The following is an 18969-nucleotide window of genomic DNA, read 5'->3' on the forward strand; positions in this document are numbered from 1 at the left end:
AGACCTTGTGGGCATTATGCTAACTGAAAGCAGTCAGAAAAGACTAGAGAACATACTGGTAGTTCAGAGCAGGAATTAGCAATCCTGTTACCACCATCCCCCTTCCAAAGTAGGAAAAGGTACATTTTTAGGCTGCTGAGATGGATGTGGGGAAAAACGGAGAAGGTGGTCAAAAGGAACAAATTTCCAGTTATAAAGTAAACAAATCCCAGGAATGTACTGCACAGCATGGAGACTCCAGTACTGCACTGGATATTGGAAGTTGAAAGTAACACCGTGCTGCATATGTGAAAGTTGCTAGTTCTTAAATAATTCTCATTACAAGAAAAGTGTGTTAACCACGTATGGTGATAGCTGTGAACTAGGCTTATTGTGGTGATCATTTCACAATGTATACAAATACCAAATCATTATGTTATACCTCTAAAACTTATGTAATGCTATGTCAATTACATCAGTAACAACAAATATGATAAAATATCGATGTGAGAAGCTAAGGCTAGGAATCCACTTTGTGAATTCCAGCTCACCAGGTAAATATATAGTAGAAGCCAACATTTGGCAGTTAAAAAATAACATGAAGTTTCCTATTTAGATTTTTGAAGGTTCTAAATTTCATCATTGGACTCAAGATGCTTTTTTTATGTAGTTTTAAACATTAAATTTAAAAGTGCAGCCTAAAAATGCACCTTTCCTTACACTGGAGGGGGGGGTTGGTGGGGACAGAAGAGCTGCTGACCTCTGCTCGGAGTCCTAGCATATAGTTAGCTGAAGAGGGATTCTCAGGCTCTCCAGCTGACCACTTCTCCAGTGACCTTGTTTTGAAAATGACTTCTTGTTCCATCTCTTTGTGACGGCAGCTAAGAGGCTGTAAGGGCAGCGTCTGCAAAAGTGGAAGATTGCCTAGTCACAGGTGAGAAGGTAGCCTCACAGAATGAGGTGATAAAACTGACCTTTACACAGCATTCGCCCTTTATCACACACTTTACACATCCTTTTGTGTAAGACCCAGCAATGTTGCCGGCACATTCTGTTCTCCCCACTTCACCAGTGAGTGAACAAGACCTGAATCCCACACGTAGGAAGTGGGAGAGGGGTGATTTGAATCAGGTTTGACTAAGAACAATGCCCATGTCCTTTCTACTATTACACAATGATTTGCACAAGCCCTTGGTAAATGTCTCTTGTTGGATGCCTTCCCACATACAGGGGGTCTTGTGCAAGATGCTGGAGCTCATGGGATTAAGGAAAGCCGCAGAGCTAATTAATCCAAGACTGAAACCAGACCTTGAGTAAGCGTTGGAGTAAAGCCAATGCAACTATTAGGGGGAAATAATGGGAACAGCTTTTATAGAGCAGCGGCTGTGGGCCAGAGGTTTTACACATCTATCCCCAATCCTCACAAAAATTCTACTTGGTAGGGATTGTTATCTCCATGTTGTAGCTGAAGAACCTGAATCTTGGAGAAGTGAGGTCATTACCCAGGGGTTCCACAGCTAATAAACTGCAGAGCTGGGACTCAAACCTGGGCCTGCTACGCTTTTTCACTCCACCAGGGCTATCCCACCTTTGGCCTCAAGAACAGTGATCTCTATTTACCAGGGGTGGAGGAATGGTCAGTACGAAGTGTTTCTAAAGATAGGAGGCGGCCTCGAGTCCAAGGAAGCTGAATCCTGAGGCTCACCAGCAAGCCTCAGCCATAGTAACCCAGGTGCAGCTGGTGAGGCTAGCCCTTCCCTCAAACAGCCTTCAGCTTGGGCCTATGAGAGCATTTCCATATACATTCTTGTGGACGCAGAACTTTTCAGCTGAGGGGGACCACAGCACTAGAGAAAAGCAAACAGACTGGAGCCAGAGGGCTGCCACAGACTCGCTAGGCCACTTCAGTAAACAGGTCATCTCTCCGAGCACCTGCAAACAGCCAAACGGGTTGTTAAAACCTACCTGAAGCCCAGAAAAGTTCCCTGGTTAATAGGTTCTACATTAACCCAATTTCCAGTGTGGGGAGTGCGGGGGTTTCCCCACACACTACCAAAAATCCTTGGGCACCAACTGGGTGTCCTACAATCTAATTCAGTTGTGACTCTATCCTGCAGTAGCATCAGATTCCACAAGAGTTCAGTCCTCCAAGACTACCCCACCACCACGAATTTCAGAAGCTCCTCTTAAGTCCAGATAGTTACCAAGAGGCTACTGACTGGAAATTCTAACAACACCCTCCTCAAGCTCAATAAATTTATAAGAGTGGCTCACAGAACTCAGAAATATGTTTTACTTACTAGATTACCAGTTTACTATGAAAGGATGTAACTCAGGAACCAGACAGAAGAGATGCTGCAGGCAAGGTATGCTTCCTCCGAATACACCACTCTCTCCAAATCTCCATGTGTTCAACCAACCCAGAAGCTCTCCAAACCCAGGCCTTCTGGGTTTTTATGGTGGCCTCATCACAAAGTGTGACTGATTACATACATCATGGCCGTTGGTGATTGAACTCAATCTCTAGTCCCTCACCCCTCCGTGGAGGGTCAGGTGGTGGAACAGAAGGGTCCAACCCTCTAACCACTTGATTGGCTCCACCGGCAACCAGACCTCATCCTTAGAGGTTTTCCTAAAGTCACCTCATTAGCATGACAAAAAACACCTTTATAGCTTTCATCACAAGGAATTTCAAAGGTTTTAGGAGCTTTGTGCCAGGAACTAGAAAAATGAATGTGTAATTCTTATTATAAATCACAGTATCACACCCAGCAAGAATTTACCATGAGAAATAAATTATGGGACTACACTTTGTAAGAACTACAAGCACCATGAAGATATGGATTAATCCTAGAAATAGTACCTAATCTGTATCAATTTCCTAGGGCTGCTATAACAAAGTACCACATACTCACTTAAAACAACAGAATTCTATTCTTTCCACAGTTCAAGAGGCCAGAAATGCAAAACAAAGGTGTCAGAAAAACGGATTCCTACTGTAGGCTGAGAGAAATTCCCTGCCTCTCACCTAACTTCTGGTGCTTGCTGGCAATCCTTGATACGCCTTGGCTTGTAGAGTTATCTCTCCAATCTCTGCCTACTTCACTTCACAAGGCCTTCCCTGTGTCTGTATTGCCCTTTTTTGTCTTAGTGAAAGACAACTTCAACTACCTCCATTTTGACCTCAAGCTTTCTAACCGATTAAGTTATTTGCAGCTCATTTCTTAACTCAGGCAAAAGACCCTGTGGGCAAAGCATGTTGTGACCAGAACAGAAACTACCCCATCATGCAATAGGGACTGCCCTGGGCCAGTAATGCCCAGCCAGTGATGACCCCAAGACAATGAAAGACCTGATCTCTACTGCCCACCTGCATGTACCCACCAACCTTTGTCCCACATTTTCCTTATGTAAGCCTAGAAACATTTTCAGCACTTTGGAGACAGTCTTCTTGGTGCTGGCCTCACTGAAATAAATGTTTCGCCACCATTCATCTCTCTGTTTTGTATTTCTGTCAGCAGCAACTGGCGAACCTGGTCTGTTTGAGATGCCCCACAGCCAGGTGTTCTTACACCCCTGCACCCCAACTATAGTATAAGGACACTCTCCTTTGGATTTAGGGCCCGTCCTATCCAAAGGATAGGATCTCATCTCAATCCTAACCTTAGTTACATCTGCAAAGACTCCAATTCCAAATAAAGTCACATTCTGAGGTTCTGCGTGGATATGATGAATTTGGAGGGAGAGACACTATTCAACCCACTACGCAATCTAATACCTTCATTTACTGCTGAGAAAGCTGAAGTTTTTAAAGGGAAATGACTAACCCATGGCAACACAGCTTCTCATGTGTAATAGATTTTGGAGGGAGGAGAGGCATGGGTAGTATGATTTTCAACAGGGGACAGCCCTTCATAGGTCAAGATAAATAAGCCCATCCTGCATGAAGACAAGCAGAGGGAGTCTGCCCAAAACATGTTCTATAATTTTAACCCATATCTTCCCCTCTCAGGAAACAAAAGTAGGCATCTCACTCCACAGAAAAACCACTGAAGCCAGAGACAGAAACCACCGAACCAGCCAGCTCTCTTACCAGACACACAGAGAGAAGCTACCACCTCCAATTTCCTCCCTCTACAATTTCCTCCACTTAAAGTTTCAAAACTCTGCCATAATATTAGTCAGAGAAGGGACGGACCCGGCCCACAAGTTTATGATGTGCTTCTCCACGGCATCCCTGGTTCTTATGGCTGGTGTAGCCACGTGGGATGTAAGGGGTAACTTGACCCATCGCTGTTTCCCCATGTTTTTCTGTCTGATTGTAAATACAGCTTTGTGAAAATCTAGCCACACCACAGTTTCAATAGGGCTGCATTTTCCCCAAAACCCAACTTGCCTTCAAGGGCACAGAGCATCTGTTTCAAGTCAGAAGCCAGGGCAAGCCTGTCTCACACGTGGCATGGCTTAGAAACCCCAGCCATGGTACTTAAACCCTAAGTGCCCTGAGATAATTGGCCTCCAAACCAAATTCAGCTGCTGGGACCTGATCAGAAATTGCTGGTAGCTTTTTTCCTAACCCAATTTCATTCCTACCGCCCACCCCTGCCCTCTGACCTTCTTTCTTTTCTTTCTTTTCTTTTCCAGGCCTAAGTCCTGGAAAATAGAGTTTGGAAATGCCTGGGGGACTTCTTGGGTGGGCCCCAAAGCTTCAGGGAGAAGAGAGAGGATTGAAAGGTACCAGAGGGATGGGGAAAGAAGCCAGACACAAAAGGTCACACGTTGTGCAATTTCATTTGTAAGAAATGTGCAGAATAGGTAAATCCAAAGAGATAGGAAGCAGATTGGTGGTTGCCAGGGTCTTTTGGGAGGAGGCATATGGAGTGACTTCTTGAGTTGGGGAGTCCCTTTTGAGGATGAGGAAAATATTTTGGAACTAGATAGAGGTGACGGTTGCACAACCATGTGAATGTACTGAAGTGAATGTACTAAACACTGTGTTGTTTACTTGCAAATAGTTACATTTCTGTTCTGTGGATTTCACCTCAATTTTAAAAAACATTGAAAGAGGAAGGGTAGAAGGGTGGGTGGAGGAGGAAGGAAGCCCTGCAGCTGAGAAGAACCACGGCAAGAACAGCCTAGGGCCAAGTCTAAATTAACCCCTCCCTTTCCAGCCACAAAGCTGCTAGCTGAGTGCCTGGGGCAGTTTCCCCAGAAGCTTTAGCTGAGAAACTGCCCTGAGCTAGCTGGTCAGCCCCTTAAAGCTAGAAGGCTCTGCCTCTTCAATGCTTCAGCTCAATCACAGGCTCCTTTCTCTAATAGGTAATGTTTTGAGAAAGAGAGGAGGGACCCTATCTATTTAGGGAGCTGAAAATGAAATAAAGTGGAATGACACACAGGGGGGAAAAATGTTTTTTCTTTAATTTAGGATTCTCTGCTTCCCTACTCAGAAGTGCCTAAAGTGTACACTGCCTTTTCTAAATTGAACTTAATTTCTGTTTTGAGCCCCCATCCTGTAGCACTGCAAAAACTTAATCTCAGTTTAGCATCCGGCCGTTGCTGTCTTCATGTACTCCTGCAAGGTGCCAAAATGCGCCCATACTCTGGACCTCTGGACAACTGTCCTCTTGCTCTGCATGGCAGGTCTTCTCCGAGTTTTCAGGTTCTCTATGCCACTTCCCTACACCACGGCTATTCCCCACGAATGTCTGGAAACACATGGTGGCCCCTATGCCATTCTGCGGCCACGCCATTATAAGAAATGAGGTGGAGCTAAGGCTGTTCACCTACTTGCTTTCTACTCTGGGCCACACAGAAAAGTCATGTTATTGCTCCCCACTGTACAGGGCTTTGGGAACTCTTCAAGACTGACTCAGTCATAGTGACCAGCAGCTATTTCTCCTCTGCTTCTTCCACACCATGTTATGGCATATGCAGTATCCCTAGGGATGCGCCCCTTTCCTGGGCTCTGCCTACTGAATGGACACAGATTTTCTCCTCCTACACAACACCACCTTGTTGCATTTAACCAGGTGCCTTAGAAAGACATCAATCTTTTGATTGCAGTCGAGGTGAAAGGAATTTCAGGTGGAAAAACTGAAACAGGTACTCCTACAGAACAGCCTCAAGAGCACTGTAAATGGGGTGTAGAAACAGAAACTTGGCAATGTGTCTATGTGCCCCATTGTGGTAGGGTCCCCTCCTTAAGGAAAAAAAAAACCTCAAGGTAACCTGGCTATGTGCATATGTGACCTTGTAACATGAGACCACTTAATCAGACTGCCTATTTGTGTGCGTTACCATATATGGGAGACAAAGAAGTAGAAACTATATAAAAAAAACCACGCCACATGGCGTTCAGGACTGAGTTCTTTGGGCAGGAGCCCAACTGAGCAGTGCCAGCATCAATAAAGTTGCTTTCTAGAAAGAAAAGCCTCAGTGTCACAACTCTCTGCGCGAGAATCCTGCTACACTTCAAATTACCCTTGCCCTACAGGAAACCCTCATGGAGTTAACTTGTAAAAGTCAAAAGACAAAGGAGTTTATTCAAAAATGAGTATCTAAAAAATTCCAGGCAATGGGCGAAACTTGAAGACATTATGCCAAGTAAAAGAAGGCAAACACAAGGAGTCACATACTGTATAATTCCACTTACATGAAATGTCCAGAGAGATGAATTCATAGAAACAGAAAGATGAGTGGTTGGCAGGGGTGAGAGGAAGAGAGCATGCAGACTATTTAACACGAATGGGGTTTCCTTCTGGGGTGATGAAAACGTTCTAGAATTAGACAGTGGTGAAGTTGTATAACATCATAAATGTACCGGAAATCATTGAATTATACACTTTAAAATGGTTTAATTGGGAATTTTCTGTGAATTTTACATCAATTAAAAAAAATCTTCCCTGACATACTTGGATTTGGTAATGAAGACTACTTTATGCTGGTTGGAGTGCTCATGAAAGAGATCTGTATTGGAACAGAGTTTGGGGGAAGGTGTCATCTCCTAGCCTTTGCCCTTGATATGCACTTCCCACCAGCTTCTTGTTTAACTCCATCATCTCTGTCTCTTTAAAATTCTTGGGGTGCCTTGGTGGCTCAGTCAGTTAAGTGTCCAACTTCAGCTCAGGTCATGATCTCATGGTTCATGGGTTCGAGCCCCACGTCGGGTTCTGTGCTGACAGCTAGCTCAGAGCCTAGATTTTGCTTCGGATTCTGTGTCTCCCTCTCTCTCTGACTCTCCCCTGCTCACGCTGTTTCTCTCTCTCTAATGTTTAAATAAAACATTTAAAAAAAATTTTTTTAATGAAATAAAATTCTTTTTTTCCCCTGTTTTATTTATTTCTGAGAGAGAGAGAGAGAGAGAGAGACAGCGTGAGCAGGGGAGAGTCAGAGAGAGAGGGAGACACAGAATCCAAAGCAGGCTCCAGGCTCTGAGCCAGCTGTCATCACAGAGCCCGACGCGGGGCTCGAACCCACGAACCATGAGATCATGACCTGAGCCGAAGTCGGAAGCTTAACTGACTGAGCCACCCAGGTGCCCCAAAAATAAAATAAAATTCTTGACAGATCTGGTTCATACCCTCCAGCTTTTGATAAGCCTTACCTGGAACACAAAAATATTCTAATGTTTGGGACTTTGCTTATTTCCAAACAACTGTGAATGTCTACAGCTGGAGGCATAGACTTCTAGTCTGAAAAGGCCCAATAGAAGTCATCCACATTCTTTCGAAGAGATATCCTTCTAGCTTTGTCCCCTCTTCTTCAAGCCCTCTGTGAAAGAACACACTATTCTCTTAACAGTAGTGACCACCTTTGGTTATGATTATATGCCAGATATGGTGCCCACTCCCTCAAAAACTACGAAAATAATATTATCATTCCTGTTTTGCAGATAAGAATACAGGGACCCAATCAGTGGAGCATCTTGTGTAAGCTCATACAGATGATTAGTGGCAGGGTTGATATTAAAACCCAAGATTGTCTCCACAGTCTATGCTCTTAACCATTATATCATACCACCTCTTTCTTATTCGCCCTGCTGAGTGTACCTCAGAACTTTGTGTCATTGCTTCCCTGACTTCTTAGTTCTTCCATATTCATTCATGTTGAGATTAGCAGAAAGAAAAGTGAGGAAAAGATTTGGTTCTGGTAGGAGCGGAATAGCCTGTATAAAACTAACCCTCCCACATAACAGTTATATACTCTGGATAAAATGTTTTTAAAAACAATTCCCTTAAGGCACTGCACAGCAGCCAAAGCAGGGAGAAACTAAAGGGATCCAACCCTTGAGAGAAAGGAAACACATTGGGTAAGATCTTCCCCTAAAGGCACATCCCTTTTTTATACTGTGCAGAGGGCTTGAGTGACTGGAAATTGAGGGGTGAAACCCAGCAAATGATGGAAGCACAATAGTTTCCCTAAAATCTGTGTGCTGATTCTCCTCTAATACTTGGCTGACTGCTCACAGTTCATACATAGGGTAGGACTCTAAATTATCCACAGGAAAGCAATTTCAGGGAGACTAAAATGCTGCACAGAGTTTGAAGTTCGAGTCCTGCCACATTAGAGAAGCTTAGTAAACACTGTGACCTTTCCACTGGTACTCTTTTAGAACCAAAGGTTAAGATTAAGAGTAAGGACCACATCCTAGGACTAAGGTCTACACCCTAGGACTGGAAGAGACCACTGTAATAAAGGCAGTTTGAAACTACAGTTCCACAGGATTATGGTGATCTGTTAGTAACTGAATCATCCACTAGAACAAAACTGAATACTTGTCAGAGAAAGATAACAGAATTCAAAGACTTACAGTCTTTCATTCTTAGAGTCATTTCATTCTTTCAGCATAGTATTAACATGCTTAGAATGGACCCTGCTTGGCATTCTCTCTCTCTCTCTCTCTCTCTCTCTCTTCCCTGCTCATGCTCTCTTTTAAAATAAACAAACATTTTATAAGTATATTTTATAGGAAAAGATGAATGTAACAGCTAAAGAGCTGGTGAATTCAGGATACATAAGAAAATTCTAAAAAGTAAGCCAAATGTAAACTCAAAAATGAAAAAATATAATATTTGAAGTAAAAAATTCACTAGATAGGATAACAGCATACTAAATACTGAACACTCTAAAAGTAGAAGTAAAAGTAAAGATACGTCAGCAGAAATTACCCAAACAACCACAGAGTAGTAAAGAAATATTTTTCAAACATGAACAGAGCCTCAATAAGAAAATAATCTAACATCTGTGTCATTGGAATCCCAGAAGAAAAAGAGAGAGAAAACTAGGCAGAAAACAAATATAGTAAGCAATAGTGACTGAAAATTTTGCAAATTCAATAGGAGAAACTGCAATCTATAGATTTAATTCCGAAAACCCCAACCATGATAAATACATACCCACATCCACACAAAACCATGCATGGCTGCATTATAATCATGTTACTAATGACAAAGATAAGGAGAAAGTAATATATAAGAAGGAAAAAAACAGACATATGACATAAACAGAAGAACAAATATAATTACAGCTTACTACTTATCAGAAACGGAGGCCAGAAGACAATTGGATGACATCTTTAAAATGCTTAGAGAGAAGTGGGTCACCTCTGCAATACCTGTGAAAAACCTACTCACACATGAAAATTATTTTCTGTCAGCATCTGCTCTCAATAGAGTTAAAGTTGAGTATTTTATCATTGATACAAAGGCAGCCCTGAGTGTTTGTGCTAAGGCCCAGTCCTGGAAGTACACTAGGTAAGTGTTATCTAACCTCTTTGACCCAGAGTTCTCATATGTAAATGGTGATGATAATAGTACCTTCAGCTCATAGAGCTGCTGTGAAAATTAAATGAAATTGTAAATGTAAAGCACTCAGCACAATGCCCAGTGTATACTGGGCTATAGACCACAGGGCGACTCAGGATGGAGAAAATGTAGACAATGGCGCCCATGCCTCCCAAAGTCCTTTCCAACTGGCTAGGCAACTGAGCTCTATGGCCAAGGATATCAGATATGATGAGGGCCCCAGAATATGGTCACAAGCACCTCAAGGATAGCAGGTGAATGGGACCACAACTGAGCTACCAGGACTGAGAGAGCAGGAATGGTAGCTCCCTGGATTAATACTAGGGGCTGTTCATTTGTAGCAACATGGATGGAACTTGAGGGTGTTATGCTAAGTAGAGTAAGTCAGGCAGAGAAGGACAGACTCTGTATGTTTTCACTCATATGTGGAACAGGAGAAACTTAACAGAGGACCATGGAGAAGGGGAAGGGGAAAAAAATAGTTAAGGAGAGGGAGGGATGCAAACCATAAGAGACTCTTAAATATTGAGCACAAACTGAGGGTTGGTGGGGGTGGGGGAGAGGGGAAAAGGAGTGATGGGCATGAAGGAGGTCACTTGTTGGGATGAGCACTGAGCGTTGTATGGAAACCAACGAGACAATAAACTATAAAAGAAAAAAAATACTAGGGACTGTTACTAAAAGAAAGGATGATGGAGGCAGAAGGTAAAGAACAAATGTTCACCCTAGATGTTAAGGTGGGTCACAGTTTTCCCCCAAGGAGCTCGTCTATCGGGAAATAATTCAGTAGGAGACAGAGTACAAGGCAGTAAGTATTATGATAGAGGGATGCATGGGTTCTAAAGGGGCAAAAAGGAAGAGGAGAACGGGGTGGGGTGATCAGGGAAGTCTTCTTACCAGCTATTCATTTGAAATGAACATTCAGGGAAAAGTACGAGTCCACAAACAAAAAAGAGGAAGAAGAAGGGGTGGGAGTTGAGGCAGTAGAGACAGAAGTGGGTCAGGTCCCACTCTGTGAGCCACGCTAGGAAATTTGACTTTCTCCTCTAATGAGTACCTTTCATTGTATGTGTGTGTATTGTGTATACGTGTGTGTTTTACCAAGACCCACAATAATAAAATCATTTTACATGGCCATCTGAACCATAGGAATAGATATCATATGTGAATGTGAACATATGCACATATAAATCTCAAATGTAACTACTCTAAAAAACTGGAAGTTTTAATGGTTATCACACATCTACCCTGTGACTCTCAAATTTTATTCCTATTAGCATGACCAAAAGAAATGAGTAGAAATGAAAAGACACGTGTAAGACTATTCACAGGAGCTTTGTTCATAATAGCCCAAAAGTGGGAACGACCCTAATGTCCATCAACAGGAGAAATGGATAATGAAATTGTGGTGCATTCACACAATAGAATAATTAAAATGGACAAACTACCGCTACACACAACATCATAAATGTATCTCAGGCATACTGAGCTAAAGAAGCCAATCCCCAAAATCCCATTCAGTTCAAGAACAGCCAAAACTAATTGATGATTATAGCAGTCAGAATAGTGATGATCTCCTGGGAAGTGATGGGCATTAGTTTGGATTGGAAAGGGGCATGAGGGAGCCTTCTTGGAAATCACATATGTTTTATGCTTTGGTCTTGGTGGTGGCTAAATTAGAGCATGCACATATAAAAATCCATCAAGCTGCACACTCAATACTTGTGCACTTCACTGAATGTGTTATACCTGCTGGGGAATGTCATCAAAAAGATCTGACTGCCAGTTAGCCCATGAGCTGGACCTGGGCACTTGGAGGCTCCTTGCCCCCTCCCCTGTCCTGGGAATGTGCATTGAGAACACCTGTACCATACATGTGACTGAGCCCAGTTAAGTCCTCTTTACTGGCTTTTAAGATTTGAGGGGTGGATGTGGGGGGTCTGTTCATCTTGCAGCTGCCCAAAAGAATAAGATCCCTTTGCTGATTAAAAGTGCCACCTACCCACCTGGAACAGCCTGCCTTTCTTCGGTCTCTCCCTGCCCCTCTAGTAGGGGGGGAGGCATTCAGATTGTACTCAGGTGTGAACACACAAAACCTCAATATAAAGTTAACTGCTTACTTTTAAAATAATCTGAAATAAATGTTTCACAAAACAATACTTACATATGACTGAGGCTGACATTTAATCTATTCAATTTTTTAATACTGATTGCAATTCACTAAATTGATTTCAGAACCCACTAAAGGTTTGAAAAGCACAGCTTTAAACAGGAAGGAGCCACTGAGGATTCTGAGAAGAGGGATGTGAATGGGCTACCGTTTCAGAAAGCACCCTCTGGGGCAGCGTGGAAGGTAGGTAGGCTCAAGATGTGAGACTGGAGCTGCAGAGCCAGGTGAGGGCCCATTAGGTTTGAGGATGAGCGCTTAAGAAGAGCGTTGTTGAGATGGATCTTTCTTTCGGGTTGCGGGGTTTTGTCTGCACTCTGCACAGGCCTCTCACCCTTCATCACCTGGCTCCCAGTGTCCACAGAGTTGACCTCCTTCCTGCCCCTACAGGCAGTGGCTTCCCCACAGGGAGCTAAAAGGAACAGGCCCAATCTCCCCACCATCACAGGCAGCATACAAGGGTGTGGACAGAACCTGCCCTCCCTCTTCCCAGCAAGCAATGCTCGTCTTATGCTCACTATTAGTGTAGTAGGGTTCTCGCACAGAGTCCTGACACCAAGGGTTTTTTTTTTCTAGGAAGCAACTTTATTCCTGCTGGCACTACTCAGTTACCTGAGGCTCTGGGTTTCTGATAGACAGTTGGTTTAGGGGAGCCACCGTGAAGAGCCCCAGGCCCCTCAGTCCCTTCCAGGGACACTGGTTATCTGAGCCCTCACAAATAGAGGTCCCCGGAGACATTCAGATCTCCAGTGATTATCTCCACACAAGGGAGTTTAGGGGTTTAAGGGGTTTTCATTTTGGTTGTCCCCTCCGAAGATGTTCTTACGTAGTGCTCTGAATGGCCATATAAATGGCACTTGGTGCCAGGACCTTGGGACGTCCAGTCTGACATAGTACATAAGGCCATAACTAAGGCCCCAGAATTTTTTTAAAGCAGCCGTTGCTGGTTTTTTGTTTTGGTTTTTTTTTTAGTCTCCTCTTGATCTTGATTGTAATACACCCAATTAGCAGCTTGTAAGAGCTCCTCTAGGGTCCCTTCTGGACCAACAGCCAATTTTTGCAGTTTTCTCAGAATATCTAGGTCCGATTGAGTGACAAATGTGTCTTTTGGAATTATCTTAGCCTTAGGGGTGTTAGAGGAGAGAGCCATGTATTTAATGAGAGCCTCCCTTAACCTTTCCAGGAAGGCCACTGAGGTTTTTTGTGTCTATAAAATAGTGGCTAAATTAGCATAATATAAAGGTTTAACCTTAAACTTCCTGACCATATATAAAACTTTTTAAAATTTTTTCTTTATAAATCTTTTATAACTTTGCTTTTAGATTTTGACCTAAGCCTTTTTTTTTTAAACAACCAGTCTCATTTAGGACAAAATTACTTTTATTTTAACTTTAACAAAAAATGTATTTCCATTTCATATATACATATATTTTTTTAGTGTATCTACCCTTTTATATGCAAAGTTGCTTTCCTTATTTTCATTAGTCTTAACTACATTTAGCAGAATTTTACCTCTTAGAAACCTTAGTCTCCAGTGAAAACTAAGTAGTAACCAATTGTGAACTGTTACATCAGAAGTTTTTTAGATGGCAAAATTATGAATCAATTAAGCACAAACCATGTTTTCCAACAGATCCAAATATCCTTAGCTTTTCTGCAACAAGTCAAAAGCACATACCTACATCTAGTAATCAGTGCTTTAGCGTCTTATCTCGTTAGATATCCAATGAATTTAATCCCAATGTAAACCTTTACATTTTAGGTTATCAAAGACTTTGAAAGATATCTTAACAATTACCCATGAAAACTATGAGACAAAGTTAACCATTACTTGAAGTCATCCTTTTGCTAACAAATTTGAACAGAGATAATACGAGCATATTTGATCTTCAGAAAATCTATGTAGAATAAAAGTTGTTGTTGTTGATAAACATTGTCTATTTCAAACAACAAACTTAAATTAGCTTAAACACTGAATATGTTATACTTGGGTCCATTTAAGACAATTTGTTCCCCATGGTTAATTTTTACCTAGAGCACTGGTGGGAAAATCTGAAATAGGTGGTCTTTGCTCCAGGACCTCTAGGGTGGGAGGAGAAGCTGATGGTGCCTGAGGCATTAAAGAGCCAGTTATGCAGCCACCCCCCTCAGGTGGTGCAGAAATAGGAGAGGGGGAAGGGAAGGCAGAAGACGCAAGGTGCCAGCAAAAGGCACAGAAAGAGGACTCGCAGTTTTAAACCTTGTCAGCTCAGACAGAGGAGCAGACTCCAGGTTTGGTTTGGTTTGGTTTTCCATTCGTGGAATTAGGTAGTCAATGTCAGTTCAGAGAAGACAGGGAATTTCCCTGAAATGAAGGGAATTTTGGCAGCTGCTTGGGAATATTCCTTAAAGTCCCCATTCTGAGGTAGACTAACCAGAGACAGTTGGCTCTAATTATCATAGTCATTGACCCAGGAAATGAATGAGAGACAAGTCTCCACACACAGTCACACAGCAACTCCAACCCATCCCACTATATTCAGCACCTTAGAGTTGTGGCTTCATTCTTCATCCCTTGTGGAACTGCTAGGGCAACTCCGGGAGGTGATTAGGCTCCCTTCTGTCTCTTAGGAGCAAGTCTGCCAAAATGGACTCGGGTTCCTACCAGTCTGATGGGCAACACTCCTTAAGCTGGTTTCTGGGCCTCATGGGTTCTGTTGGTGCACATGGGGTTCTTGCCCTGGCACCGGGAGGGCTAGTCTCCTGTGGACCAACTGGTCCGCTGGCACCAGATAAGGCCTCCTCTCCTGGCGCTCCAAGGTTCACATTCTCCAACGGCAAAAGAGATGGAAACACACCATCTCCAAATCCTAGAAGAGCCCCCAAGTAAAGTAGCAGGGTTCTTGCACAGAGAGTCGTGACACCGAGGCTTTTCTTTCCAGGAAGCAACTTTATTCCTTCTGGCACTGCTCAGTTGGGTTTGTACCCGAAGAACTGAGCCCTGAATGCTATGTGGCATAGGTTTTCATATATTTTCTACTTCTTTGTCTCCCATGTATGGTAACACAAACAAACATGCAGTCTGCTTAAGTGGTCTCATGTTACAAGGTCATGAGGGATGTTGTCACGTATGGACATGCTAAATTACCTTGAGGTTTTTTGTTTTTTGTTTCTTTAGGGAACAGACCCTACCACATTAGGGATCAGGCTCCAGGTAAAACAGAGGAGGAAAGAAAGCAATTTGTATGTCCTGTTCTTTCCCAGACATATGCAAGTCACTTTGTGTCTGTTATCTCATTTCATTACTACAGCAACCATTTAGAATACATCTGATCAAGGATGAAGAAAGTGAGGCTGAGAGAGGGGAAGTCACACACAACACACACACACACACACACACACACGTAAGTAGAGTCCCACAATCATTAAGTGATAAAGCCAGGCTTAGAATCGTGTAGGCTGACAAAAGGTGCAACTCTTTCTTAACAAAAGGCCTAATAAAGTAAGTGCGTCCCAACTTGATTTGAGATGCAGGCTCTGGGAGGGGAGCCTGAGTCATAGCATAAGCTAGCGTGCCTGGGTTCTGCAAGAGCTTTCAACAAGGGCCAAGAAACCTCAAGGAAGCAGCCTGTTCTCTGTGTAGCACTGGGACTTCACACTCTTTATCTGAAGGGTGATAAACTATGATCCTTCCCACACTTTAGTCCTTGTTTCAGCTGGGCCAGCTCTTCCACTGGTGGCCCCGATCTCACAGCTCCTGCGCTCAGCACTGGGCAGCATTGGTGGCAGCTGTTACCTCATCTCTCTGGCCTGGGATAGCAGGTTAGAAAACTGGTGAGCAACAGGAGGACATCTGGAGGTTCAAGGAGAGTAGAGGTCAGGAAGGGCCATGTCCCTGGCTACCAGCCCCAGATGGGCCCAACAACCCTGACTCTATTTCTACATGAGGATTACAAGACAAGGGGAAGCTGCTGAAATGCCTTGGCTCTGAGGCACCATGTTTCCTTCTAGTCACCTCCAGAGAATTCTGGAAGCAGAAGAGGATTCTAGTGGGAAGTGTTGAGGCCGCTGCAAGCTGCAGTTCTTTGAAGGAGAAGCTGAGCATAATGAATATCTCTCAACAGTGCCTGGAAGAATAAACTTCCAGTTCACACACAAACATGCATGTGTACATGCACTCTGTCTCTCTTTCTCTCAGATATAAATAAACATTAAAATTTTTAAAAATAAAGAAATAAATAAAATAAAATCACTCCAAAAAGGATGTGTCATACCCTGAACCCTGTTCCTGCGTCCCCCGCCCAGGGGTCATCACTGTGTCATTGAGTTCTGGTATTATCTGAGCCAATAACCAGGAAAAAATTAGATATTTTTATATTTATTCAGTGAATGCCTTTCCTCTGCCACCAATGCACAGCTCACAGTTCATAATGCCCTTCCACACACCTCACTTTATCCCAATCTTGTGCAGAGCTCTTTGGGGAAAGAATAACACCCATCTCTGGGAAAGATGAAGATGCCCATTTCAAGACTCTTGAGGCTCTTAATCAAGCAAACTAAATACAATAGAATAAACCCTGATTACTTTCCTCTCCTGGCCCATTTCTCCCCATCACAAACCTACCTACACTGATACCCACTGATACCACTCCTCCCCTCCCCCCCTGCAACAATGGGCAAGGATCCAAGGCCCATGTGGGCTTGGGATCCCATCACTCTGCCTCCTCAGGGCAAGTGCCATTCACCATTCATCCCGAGCTCCTTGAGTTGCTTCAGTCTCTCTCCTAGAGCTTCCTAGTCCCTTGCTTCATTTACAGAATGATCCAAAGTTAAGCTTAGAGAAGAGAATTAGAAGGAAGGAAGAGGGAAGGGGGTGAAGGAGAAGGGAAGAAGGAAGGGGAAAGAGATGGGAGAGATGGAGCTGGCTCCTTAATCACAAGAAACAAACCACAGTTCTGCCAGCCATCGCCTTAATCTCTTTCCTTCTTTTCACAGCCAAATATTTTGGAAGAAAGGTCTAGACATGTCTCTACTTCTTTACTTCCTATTTATTTCTCAACTAGCTATAATCTGGCTTCTGTCCCCTCCTCTCCACTAAAACGGATTTAAATTCACCAAGGAGTAGCTAACTGCTAAAAAAAAAAAAAAGATGGTTTTTCCAGAGCCTCTGGTTCTGTAGATGACCCCCTTCCTTTTCTTGAGACTTTCCTTTCTTCTGGCCTCTGTGGCCCTACCTTTTCCTGAGATACACCCTCCCTCTCCTTCTCCTTTTCTTTCTTTGTCCACTAACCCTTAAATGCCAGGACCCCTCCCTATACCATCTTCATTCCTCACTCTTCATTCCACAGGGACATGTGACATTCAAATCCACAATTCCAAACACCAGCCTCAGCTCCCCACTGATGATGGCCCACATGCTATCATAATAATAGTTAATATGATTAACCGATACTGTGTGCCAGTGCTGTGCCGACCCATAACAACTCCTCTGAAGCAACCCATTATCAGCCAGATTTCACAGATGTGCAAACTTAAAAACTAGCCTGAGGTCACACAGTTATCAAGAGGCTACTTTTAAAGTCCACACTCACTGCTGTTTCTGGGTTCCAGCAACATGATAAACTAAGAAGAGCTGTGGTCTCCCTCCCTACAGCCCCACCGTGGAGGAAAAATGGAAGTGATAAGGAGGTGTATGAGTCTGAGGTCCTGTCAAAATTGTGAGGAATTCCCTCTGGAAAGCCAGAAGATGCCTGGGTCCCAATGGAGGTGGAAAATAGTAGCGTAGGAAATAAGAGGACAGCCAAGTGCCAACCAGGTGACAGATTCCCAAGAGAGCCTTAGAGTTGCTCTTTCCTACATTTCAATGGGGCCCCAGGGTGGAACTGCCTGCCAGCCAGTGATTGGAGGCAGCAGCAGCAACAGGGCACTGGCTGGCTGGGAACAGAGAACAGCAGGTGTACACAAATGACCTGGCTCTGGACCCTCCTCCCTGCTCCACAGCTTGAGGACAAGGGGATGTCAGCCAAAGAAGACAATTCTTGGAAAAAGCAGTGCCCAAGGTAAGTACAGCCAGGTTCCTCAGGGACAGGGGAAGAAGCAGTGGTTAGTTCCAGGCTGGAAGGCCAGGGCACCCATCTTGAGGTATATACCTTAGCACACATACTCACATTCTTAAAACTGCAGAACACAACACGGGCCAATCCTTTCAGCCCTCCGCCTGGATACACATTCCCAACCAAGGCAATGAGCCCCCAAGGGGAAGGGTAGTATGTGTGATCACAAGTTAAAATAACTGAGGGGAGCAACATCACAAAGACAGTCAGAGGGTGGCCAATGAATATCAGATAAAGCACAGCTGAAAGACCAGAACAGAAAACAATTTAAATAAGCACAACAAATATCTTCTAAAACATAGAAGAGTTTATAAAATAACTCAAGAACAAATACTTATGTTGAAAAATAATTTTAAAAATATATAAAGCTAGTTTGAAAAATATTAAATGTTTTAATATTAATTAAATATTAAATTAAGAACCAATGCTGTTTTTTGTAAAAAGGAACTTGAGGGGTGCCTGGGTAGCTCAGTCGGTTAAATGTCTGACTTTGAAAAAAAAAAAAAAGAAGAAAAAAAGAAAAGGAAAAAAATGTCTGACTTCGGCTCAGGTCATGATCTTGCAGTCTATGAGTTTGAGCCCCACGTCGGGCTCTGTGCTGCCAGCTCAGAACCTGGAGCCTGCTTCAGGTTCTGTGTCTTCCTCTCACTCTGCCCTTCCTCCGCTCATGTTCTGCCTCTCTCTCTCTCTCTCCCTCAAAAACTAAATATTTTTTTTAAAAAAAGGAACTTGATAGATTGGTTAAATAGCTGAATGAATAAACTTATTTTATTTATCTTTACTTATTTTTTTAAGAAATTGTTTATTTCCTGATAACCTTATTTCCATTTTGTTTGCTTTCATGGAAGAACAGCTTAAGACCACTCAGCAGTTTTTCCTACCCACTCAGTGGCCTGAATAAATTTGAAGAATGAATTAGTGAGATTGG

At 43.2% G+C, this 18969-nt stretch overlaps 1 long non-coding RNA gene across 1 annotated transcript in view; it reads right to left on the minus strand.

The window, feature by feature from the left end:
- Window positions 1–836: 836 nt before the first annotated feature.
- The window catches only part of LOC144226012 (uncharacterized), a 54731-nt gene continuing 36598 nt past the window's right edge, over window positions 837–18969 (minus strand). Inside the window, exon 3 of the long non-coding RNA XR_013333500.1 lies at window positions 837–883. This is a non-coding gene — a long non-coding RNA (uncharacterized LOC144226012). The remainder of the gene's footprint in view (window positions 884–18969) is intronic.

Source organism: Crocuta crocuta, unplaced genomic scaffold, assembly GCF_008692635.1.
Source record: "Crocuta crocuta isolate KB4526 unplaced genomic scaffold, BGI_CrCroc_1.0 scaffold131, whole genome shotgun sequence".
Taxonomy (NCBI): Eukaryota; Metazoa; Chordata; class Mammalia; order Carnivora; family Hyaenidae; genus Crocuta; species Crocuta crocuta.